The sequence below is a fragment of the Lithobates pipiens genome, unplaced genomic scaffold (assembly GCF_037356315.1).
Source record: "Lithobates pipiens isolate NorthernLeopardFrog02 unplaced genomic scaffold, aLitPip1_a1.2 Scaffold_8, whole genome shotgun sequence".
Classification (NCBI taxonomy): domain Eukaryota; kingdom Metazoa; phylum Chordata; class Amphibia; order Anura; family Ranidae; genus Lithobates; species Lithobates pipiens.
In genome coordinates, this window is record NW_027507903.1 from 652,757,751 (window position 1) to 652,768,754 (window position 11,004).

An 11,004-nucleotide genomic window follows, 5' to 3' on the forward strand; every position below is an offset into this window, starting at 1 on the left:
TAAGGCCGCTGTCGACGGTGGATGACAAGAGAACGAACCCTATAAATAATAAAGAATGGGGTTTTATCTCTAATTTCCACATACAGTATAAAGAAGTGGAAAATATTTTTAAAAAACATTGGCCTGTTCTTTTATTGGATAAAAAGCTGAATCCAGTACTACCAACTCGACCACAATTTATTTATCGGAAAGCGCCGAGTTTCGGCGATAAAATAATAAAAAAAGTTGTAGATCCACCGGCTCCTCCTCGTACATTCTGGGATAAAAATGGTTTCTTTGCATGTCGTAAGTGCAAAGCATGTCGGGAAATTAGGAACCCTACTAGAAATCTTGTTAAATTTACTTCTACCTCGAACAACAGAGAATTTACCCTGAATCAATTCATTACATGCAATAGTACTCATGTTGTGTATGCCCTTATGTGCCCATGTGGCCTGATGTACATTGGGAGGACGAAGAGGAAATTGAAAGTTAGGATAGCAGAACACATACATAACATTAAGATAGGTTATAAAGACCATAATGTATCCCTGCATTTTAATCTTCAGCACAACAGAGATCCAACTGAATTGCGTTTTTGGGGGATTGAACAGGTTAAACCCTATTGGAGGGGAATTAATAGAGTCCGCGAATTGTCAAAACAAGAAACCCATTGGATATTTTTAACTGACGTTTTAAATCCTAAGGGTTTAAACATTGAATTGGATATAAACTGTTTTATCAGTGACACTTAAGCTTCTTACCCAATGTCTCTTGTAGATTTTATTAGCTTTATTTATCATCATTCTATTATTTTTGTTTATTTTTATTTTATTTTATTTTTATGTTTATTTTATTTTTATTTTTATTTTTATTTTTATTTTTATTTTTATTTATTTTTATCTTTATTTTTATTTTTATTTTTATTTTTGGCATTTTTCCGTTTTATAAAAGGGTTAATTTTTACCTCACTGATTAAGCATGCCCCATGTAGAATAAAATTAAATCATTTTAGGAGCTAGATATAGGACATTAATTGGCACATATATCTATACATGTAGGTATAGGATATAACGTGATATATTTATTAAGCATTGTTGGATGTTTTTACTTATTGGTTTCTATGTTTTTAGATTTTAAGATATTATATATTTATATGATAAGAAATTCGCATATAATGGATCATGGTTTTATTTGCTATTTTATTTGCTAGTTTATTGGCATACTGATAAGCATGGTCCTGTTAACTTGGTTTTATTATGATCCTGGTGTACATATATGCATTTGCGAGATTGTATTTATTGTATGTCACTTAACTACACATCGGGTCTAATGAGATCGGATTGCATGTTATTTAACTAAGCATCGGGTTCAGTGATTACGATCGGATGGTGCCTGCGTAGTGACGAGAAACCCAGATCACAGTAGGTTAGTCTGGGTGGATCGTGGCCCTTGTCACTCTCAGCGAATACTTGTTCTCATTGGTTCCCGATGTGTATATCTATTATCTTCCGGCGTGGTGTGTTACTCCCTCGAGACGAAGTCGGAAATGACGAAACGCGTCAGGGCGTAACACACACCGGAAGTTTCGTGTGCGTTCCAGTGACTCGATCGTGAACCTACCAAGGTACCAGGAAGTAAGCCGAGCGTACAGGACTGTCGTTCGCGGTAACCGAAGGGGCTCACCACGAGTAACACAGGCACAGTACACTTATTCTATGCGAATTGTTTGATTATATTTGGTACGCCTATTTTGTATGGGGGGTCTATAATAAAGGTTTTTAAAACAGTATCACGCTATGTCAGTACGATCTTGTTTCCTTTATGTGCTTTGGACCACCCTATTATGGTGACATCAAGCGACCAAAGAATTTAAAGTTGTGAAGGCTCCTATATCTTTGATTTCCATCTGACTAAAGAATTCAGTGGTCTGGTATATTGAAGGCTCATATATCCTTGATTTTCTGGTGAGTGCATCCCCTTGGGGGGTTCGTTTTTGGAGAGCACATAAGGTGGAGAAACGCCAGGTGGAAAGTGGCTTTGATCTCTTTTCTTCTCTTCACGTGTTGGACTCTATCACCATTCTTTCAAGAGCACATATGAACAAACTTCTGAATAAGATTTTGCATATTGAGCGCTGCTATATATATATTTGAATTGTGGACTCTTTGAAGTTTCATTTGTACATTTTCTTATGTATATATTCTATATGAAGGCAGCACCAATATGTATATATTTGTATATATTTATTAAAGCTGAACAATAAGCAGTGTATTTATTAAAGCTGAACAATAAGCAGTGTATTTATTAAAGCTGACCAATTAGCAGTGTATTTATTAAAGCTGAACAATTAGCAGTGTATTTATTAAAGCTGAACAATTAGCAGTGTATTTATTAGGCTGCTTTCACACTGGGGCTGTGAGGGCGTCGGCGGTAAAGCACCGCTATTTTTAGCGGCGCTTTACCGTCGTTTTAGCGGCGGTCTGCGGGCGCTAGCGGGGTGGTTTTAACCCCCGCTAGCGGGCGAAAAAAGGGTTAAAACCACCCGCAAAGCGCCGCTGCAGCGGCGCTTTGCCGGCGGTATTGCCGCGCTGTCCCATTGATTTCAATGGGTAGGAGCGGTTTAGGAGCGGTGAATACACCGCTCCTTCACCGCTCCAAAGATGTGGCTAGCAGGACTTTTTTCACTGTCCTGCCAGCGCACCGTTTCAGTGTGAAAGCCCTCCGGCTTTCACACTGGAGTGACAGGGGCCGTTTTTTTTCAGGCGCTACACAGGCGCTATTTTTAGCACTGTAACGCCTGAAAACCACCCCAGTGTGAAAGGGGCCTTAAAGCTGAAGAATATGGGCACAATATTGGGGACAGTGTGTGCGTTTGGGGACAGTGGCTGCATTTGGGCACAGTGGCTGCGTTTGGGGCACAATGTCTGCGACAGTGTCTGTGTTTGGGCACAGTGGCTGCATTTGGAATGATCACAGTCAATTGCGTGGTAAACGGCCAATGGCTGTTTACCAGCATCAGTGGCGAGCAGTGTTCCCGGGAACACGGCGCCGCCAACGTGCCCGCGCAGAGCGCGCCCGCGATTGCCGTGGAGATGTGGGGCGGCCACCAACATACACGCGCAGAGCGCGCCCGCGATCACCATGGAGAGGTGGGGCGGCCACCAACGTACACGCGCAGAGCGCGCCCGCGGTTGCCGTGGAGGGGTGGGGCGGAACCATCTGTGATCACGCGGTAAACAGCCTCATGGCTGTAATGGGGCCTAGTCCTCATGTGATGGGGACCAAGGCCTGATGTGATGGGGGGTCCTGTGATGTGATGGGGGGTCCTGTGATGTGATGGGGGTCCTGTGATGTAATGGGGCCTAGTCCTCATGTGATGGGGACCAAGGCCTGATGTGATGGGGGGGTCCTGTGATGTGATGGGGGGTCTTCTGATGTGATGGGAGTGTCCTGTGATGTAATGGGGCCTAGTCCTCATGTGATGGGGACCAAGGCCTGATGTGATGGGGGGGTCCTGTGATGTGATGGGGGGTCTTCTGATGTGATGGGAGTGTCCTGTGATGTAATGGGGCCTAGTCCTCATGTGATGGGGACCAAGGCCTGATGTGCCAATCAATTTGTGCCACCTATCAGTGCCCATCCGTGTCGCCCATCAGTGCCACCTCATCAGTGCCCATCAGTGTGGCCTTATCGGTACCCGTCACTGCAGCCCCATCAGTGAAGGAGAAAACTTTTATGTCTTTTTTTTATTTGTTTAGCAAAAAATAAAAACCGCAGAGGTGATCAAATACCACCAAAAGAAAGCTCTGTTTGTGGGAAAAAAATGATAAAAATTTAATTTGGATACAGTGTAGCATCTCCGACCTTCTCAGGTGACCAGCACTCAAAGGAGCTCTCAAAGCGTCTCCTCAGATAGGTCCCTGGCTTGGCACTAACTCAAGTTTTCCCACTTCAGCATCTCTGGTTAGTGAGAAGACTGCTTGGGTAATGGCTTTAGTTACTCACAATGGTCTCTGGTACCACGGTGTATGGTCCCTTTGTGGCGACAGCTGTTCCTTTTTACCTCCCGACCGCAGCTTGTTTTCCCAGACAGGAGCACTGTTGCTTCTGGTTGGACTACAAGCTGTAAGTCCCAACCCTACGCTGCTCTCCCACAATGTCCCTCAGGCAGCCTAGCAGCCAGATGTCCCTGGGATAGAAGCTAGCCATGTGACCTAGCAACTCAGGGCAACACATCACACGTCCACATGAGGACTAGGCCCCATTACATCACAGGACACTCCCATCACATCAGAAGACCCCCATCACATCACAGGACCCCCCCATCACATCAGGCCTTGGTCCCCATCACATGAGGACTAGGCCCCCATTACATCACAGGACCCCCATCACATCAGAAGACCCCCCCATCGCATCAGAAGACCCCCCATCACATCAGGCCTTGGTTACCATCACATCAGGCCTAGGCCCCCATTACATCACAGGACACCCCCATCACATCAGAAGACCCGCATCACATCACAGGACCCCCCCATCACATCAGGCCTTGGTCCCCATCACATGAGGACTAGGCCCCCATTACATCACAGGACCCCCATCACATCAGAAGACCCCCCCCCATCGCATCAGAAGACCCCCCATCACATCAGGCCTTGGTTACCATCACATCAGGCCTAGGCCCCCATTACATCACAGGACACCCCCATCACATCAGAAGACCCCCATCACATCACAGGACCCCCCCATCACATCAGGCCTTGGTCCCCATCACATGAGGACTAGGCCCCATTACATCACAGGACACTCCCATCACATCAGAAGACCCCCCATCACATCACAGGACCCCCCATTACATCAGGCCTTGGTTACCATCACATCAGGCCTAGGCCCCCCATTACATCACAGGACACTCCCATCACATCAGAAGACCCCCCATCACATCACAGGACCCCCCCATCACATCAGGCCTTGGTCCCCATCACATGAGGACTAGGCCCCATTACATCACAGGACCCCCATCACATCAGAAGACCCCCCATCACATCACAGGACCCCCCATCACATCAGGCCTTGGTCCCCATCACATGAGGACTAGGCCCCATTACAGCCATGAGGCTGTTTACCGCGTGATCACAGATGGTTCCGCCCCACCCCTCCACGGCGACCGCGGGCGCGCTCTGCGCGTGTACGTCGGTGGCCGCCCCACCTCTCCATGGTGATCGCGGGCGCGCTCTGCGCGTGTACGTTGGTGGCCGCCCCACATCTCCACGGCAATCGCGGGCGCGCTCTGCGCGGGCACGTTGGTGGCGCCGTGTTCCCGGGAACACTGCTCGCCACTGATGCTGGTAAACAGCCATTGGCCGTTTACCACGCAATTGACTGTGATCATTCCAAATGCAGCCACTGTGCCCAAATACAGACACTGTCGCAGACATTGTGCCCCAAACGCAGCCACTGTGCCCAAATGCAGCCACTGTCCCCAAACGCACACACTGTCCCCAATATTGTGCCCATATTCTTCAGCTTTAAGGCCCCTTTCACACTGGGGTGGTTTTCAGGCGTTACAGTGCTAAAAATAGCGCCTGTGTAGCGCCTGAAAAAAACCGGCCCCTGTCACTCCAGTGTGAAAGCCGGAGGGCTTTCACACTGAAACGGTGCGCTGGCAGGACAGTGAAAAAAGTCCTGCTAGCCACATCTTTGGAGCGGTGAAGGAGCGGTGTATTCACCGCTCCTAAACCGCTCCTACCCATTGAAATCAATGGGACAGCGCGGGAATACCGCCGGCAAAGCGCCGGCAAAGCGCCGCTGCAGCGGCGCTTTGCGGGTGGTTTTAACCCTTTTTTCGCCCGCTAGTGGGGGTTAAAACCACCCCGCTAGCACCCGCAGAAATAGCGGTGTTTTACCGCCGATGCCCTCACAGCCCCAGTGTGAAAGCAGCCTAATAAATACACTGCTAATTGTTCAGCTTTAATAAATACACTGCTTATTGTTCAGCTTTAATAAATACACTGCTTATTGTTCAGCTTTAATAAATATATACAAATATATACATATTGGTGCTGCCGATGATATAATAAAGCCATCGTTAGCTCCGCCCGCCCACCCGCAAGTCTCCGCCCACATGAGTATGATTTTTCACCACCACTTAAGATTCAGGGGCATGTTACTAGGGTGGGCGGGGCTGCTGCTGACGTCCTGAGCATCTGTTCAGCTCCGCCCGCCCACCAGAATTTCTCTGTCTATAATTTTTAACCACCGCTGAACTTACGATCTTGCGCATGCGCCGTTCAGATCACGGACTTGGCGCATGCGCAGTAAAGGCCCGCCGTCAGCTGTTAGAGTGACGGAGCCTCACCGGAATGGCGGGGTGAGGAAGTTTTATGGAGTCGCATGAAATTTTACCACACCGGCCAGTCCATTGATCAATCGGCTGGAAATTAGGGGTGACCATATCTCTTTGGTTCCGACGCGCAGGTAAAAATATTTTGCCTTTGGCTACTAACTTTATATTGTTTTCATTGGTGCATACTACGCGTTGACTTCTCTTTGAGAACTTTTCCTAAATGACCTTTATGATGTTCTAATATGCATGATTGCACCCTATTTAAAGCCAGCATATTGTCTATGTTTGTCTTTAAACATTTTTGAGCCATGTGGCATTTTTTTAAAGTGCTTCATGCTGCAGCTCAATATAGTGGTCCATTTGAAACTTTTTTTATGGACTATCTATTGTATTGACTCTGAAAGAAATTTGCAAATAACATAACAATATCTCCCTCCTAATGATGGTTAATTTTGCATTTTAGTATTCATTAAGTTGAACGCTTATGAATTGGGAAAACTTTTGGTCTCTTCTATATATTCGCATCGGTACCAAGGCACCCCTAAACCCATGCATTTCTCATTTATGAGCATAGTAAGTTTTTATTAGCGCTTCACTCTATTGGACTTACATTTGTTTGTTTCTGTTTAGAATATACGTATATTAACTTTTTTATTTCTTACTTTTTCAGCTGTTTTTTTATTTACTCCCTGCAACTGTGAATGGTCTCCCCTATATCATCCGCTAGCTGGGGCTTTTTTTGATCTTTTCCTCTGTCTTTTTAACCTGGGGAGGCATTTTAGTCCCAGAATTCCTTCCATCTGCTGGTTCTGGACTGATAGAGGTATGTGCTGTGCGTTTTCTGGAGGTCATGACATCTTTTTCTTTGCGTTTCATGTATTCTCATATTTATTTTTATTTCTTCTTATGTTAGAGCTGGATTACTATTGTGGTGGTCTCACATTGGCCCCTGAGGAAGCCATCACTGGCAAAACATGTTGTGAATCAACACTCACCTGTGACCACTTTTTCCTTCTTTGGGCCTCCAGAAACCCAATACTTGTACTGTATATGCTCTACTAAAGATTTTAACCATTTTTCTATATTCTGATTGTTGCTGTTTGCCTTTTGTATTAATTAAAATAAATTATATTTTCATTTAATATGTTGTGATTTAGTTGTTGACAGCACCGTTATAATCCTACCCCCCCAACATTTACTTTTATTTATACACACACATATATAAAACAAAAGATTTAAAGTTTTTTTCATTGTTGCCCTTTAAGTTTTATTAAAAGAGCTGCTCCCTGTTGAAAGATATTTATTTATTTATTTATTTGTATTGATGTATGTGCCCTGTGGCCAGAAAGGCCAGGGAGACCAAAAAAAAAAGATTAGGGGCCCATGAACTTTTCTTGGGTTTGTCACTATGATTGGAATTTGCAGATTTCAGGCTGGGCTTTTCTTTGTTTCCTCCAAGCCCAACCCAATCCACTCATCACTACGCTCATAATTTCAGAAATGTGACATGCGTGGTTTTACAAGAAATTAACTTTATACTGAAAGTGTTTGTAAACCCTTACAGACCACTTTGACCTACAGGTAAGCCTAGATTAAGGCTTACCTGTAGGTGCAAGAAATATCTCTTAAACCTACATGATTTAGGATATATTTGCAAAAGACCGTCACCGCTGTGTACAGCGCATGCGTCATAGACAGCGGCACGCAGGGGCACTGAGCGATCATGGCGTTGGCAGCGGCTCTTGCGTGCATGCGCGGCAGTCACGTCATTGTGGCTCCAGCCAATCACAGCGCCGGAGCCGTGATACCCGGAAGGAGGATGGGCACTTTCGTGGAAGAGGAGACAGTGGTGACTAGGGATGAGCCGAACACCCCCCCCCCCCCCCACAGGTTTGGTTCACACTAGAGCCTTCGAACAGACCAAAAATTCGTACGAACTTTAGAACCCCATTGAAGTCTATGGGACTTGAACGTTTGAAATAAAAAGTGGAAATTTTAAAGGCTAATATGCAAGTTATTGTCCTAAAAAGGGTTTGGGGACCCGGCTCCTGCCGGCTCCTGCCCCAGGGGACATGGATCAATGTAAATTTTTTTTTTTTAAACTGGTGTTTTTTTCGGGAGCACTGATTTTAATGACGCTTAAAGTGAAACAAAAATGTAAAATATTCCTTTAAATATCCTGCCTGGTGGGTGTCTATAGTATTCCTACGAAGTGGCACGTGTTTCCCGTGTTTAGAACAGTCCCTGCACAAAATGACATTTATCGGCAAAAAAGTCATTTAAAACTGCTTGCAACTTTAATGTAATGTCTGGTCCCGGCAATATGGATGAAAATCAGTGAGAAAAATGGCATGGGTACCCCCCTTGCCCATTACCAGCCCCTTTGAGTCTTCTACGGATATTAAGGGGAACCCCGTACCCAAATTAAAAGGAAAGGCGTGGGGTCCCAGGCCCTATATACTCCGAACAGCAGTATACAGGCGGTGCAAACAAGACAGGGACTGTGTAGGTTTGATGTGTTAAGTAGAATCTCTTTGTCATTTTGAAGTGGTACATTTTTAAAGTGTAGCTCCAGTCAAAAATCTATTTTTAAGCTTTTTGGAAAATATAGGGAAGGGTTATCACCCCTGTATAATTTTTTTTGCAGTCCGTCTTTTTTTATCTCCCTTCCTGATGTCTCCTTCCGTTTGTAAGTTGGATGTTTAAAAGTAGGGGCCTGTCCTATATGCTCTGCAGAAAGTTGGCCCTAATGTGTTGGTGTTGCCACAAGTTAACACTGTAAGCCCTTAGAGTGACTCTTGGTGGGTGCTGGAGCTCCCTGCTGTGAACTATTATATCAAGAATTGTAATTACATGCCATTGTTGAACAGTGGTAGAAAAATTGGGAATTGGTGGTGCTGGTGCCACAACACTGACAGTTACTCTCGGTGGGCAGAGGAACGGGCCCTACTATGAAATATTATATCAAGAATTGTAATTACATGCCCCTGTTAAATAGGGGATGACAAATTGGGCCTTAGGAATTGGTGCCACAACACTGCAACAGCGCACAGGAACTCTAGTTGGAGAGCAGGAGTGAGCCCTGTTGCAAAGCATTGCATCAAAAATTGTAATTACGTGCCCCTGTTAAACAGGGGCTGAAAAATTGGGCCTTAGGCACTGGTTCTGATGCTACGACACTGCAACCCCTCACAGATACTCTAGTTGGAGTGCAGGAATGAGCCCTGCTGCAAAGAATTGCATCAAAAATTGTAATTACATGCTCCTGTTAAACAGGGACTGAAAAATTGGGCCTTAGGTACTGGTGCCACGACACTGCAACCTCCCAGATACTCTAGTTGGAGTGAAGGAATGAGCCCTGCTGCAAAGCATTCCATCAATCATTGTAATTACATGCCCCTGTCTGAAAAATTGGGCCTTAGGCAGTGGTGAAGGCGCCCAGAACCAAAAATGTTCTTCCAAGTTATCAGCGGGATCATTGAGGAGGAAGAGGATAGTCAATCAACATAACAGGATAGTCACTCATGATAGTCAATCACGCATCAGCATAGTCTTAAAGGGATGTGACATTTAAAAAAAATATATATTCGGTACATCAGCTTCAGGTGCTTGGTAGCTGGTGATGATCCAAGACTGATTCATCTTTATGAAGGTCAGTCGATCAACTGAGTCGGTGGACAGGCGCACCCTATGATCGGTTACAAAGCCTCCAGCAGCACTGAATGTGCGTTCCAAAAGAACGCTGGATGCAGGACAGGCCAGTAGCTCAATTGCATACTGTGCAAGTTCTGGCCAGTGATCCATCCTCAAGACTCATTAAGTCAGAGGATTTAAGGTGGGAAAGGTGTCCAAGTCTGACCTTGCCCCTAGGTATTCCTGCAACATGTAAATCAGATGATGGCAATGGTTGCTGGAACCGATCATACCTTGGGGCTGCGGACTAAAAAATTGTCTGAACGCATCGGTCAGATGGCCACCTTCTCCACTGCTCCTTCTGTGACTGATCGAAGCCTCAGCAACACGTTGTCCAGGACCAGGAGTTTGTAACCACCCAATCTCTGGGAACGCATTGCACAGACCTTTCTGCAAGGCCTCCCGGAGATGTCTCATCCTCTGCTCCCTCTGCGATGGCAAGATAAGGTCCGCAACCTTATCCTTGTACCATGCCTCAAGGAGAGTTGCCAGCCAGTAATGATCCCTCTCCTTGATCCGAAGAATATGAGGATCCTTCCTCAGGCTTTGCAGGATCAGGGAGGCCACTGTCTGGATAAAGGGGGCCTTGAGAGGCAGGGAAGTCCTCCTCTTCCTGCCTCTATTCTGCCTCAAGTGCCATTATTCCATTCCATTATTCCATGCAGCGTACACTCCAACAAGTGGACAAGAGGTACAGTGTCACTGATGCATGCACTGTCACTGCTCACCATCCTCGTGGCCTCCTCAAATGGTGACAGGACAGTGCATGCATCCTTGATCATACCCCACTGGCGTGGTGAAAATAAACAAGCTCCCCTGACCCTGTCCTGGTGCCATAGACGCACAGGTACTCATTGATGTCCCTCTGCTGTGTGTGCAGCCGCTGCAGCATGGCCAACGTTGAGTTCCACCTGGTGGGCATGTCACATATAAGGCGGTTCTTGGGCAGGTTCAACTCCTTTTGGAGCTCAGCCAGCCGAGCACTG

The 11,004-nt window shown here is 45.9% G+C and overlaps 1 long non-coding RNA gene across 1 annotated transcript; it reads left to right on the forward strand.

Moving 5' to 3' along the window:
• The first annotated feature begins 6,385 nt into the window (after positions 1 to 6,385).
• LOC143964203 (uncharacterized) lies at positions 6,386 to 7,417 on the forward strand. The gene is made up of 4 exons (XR_013271094.1): positions 6,386 to 6,456; positions 6,789 to 6,898; positions 6,996 to 7,148; positions 7,239 to 7,417. It is a non-coding gene; the product is annotated as an uncharacterized LOC143964203 (long non-coding RNA).
• Positions 7,418 to 11,004: the final 3,587 nt, after the last annotated feature.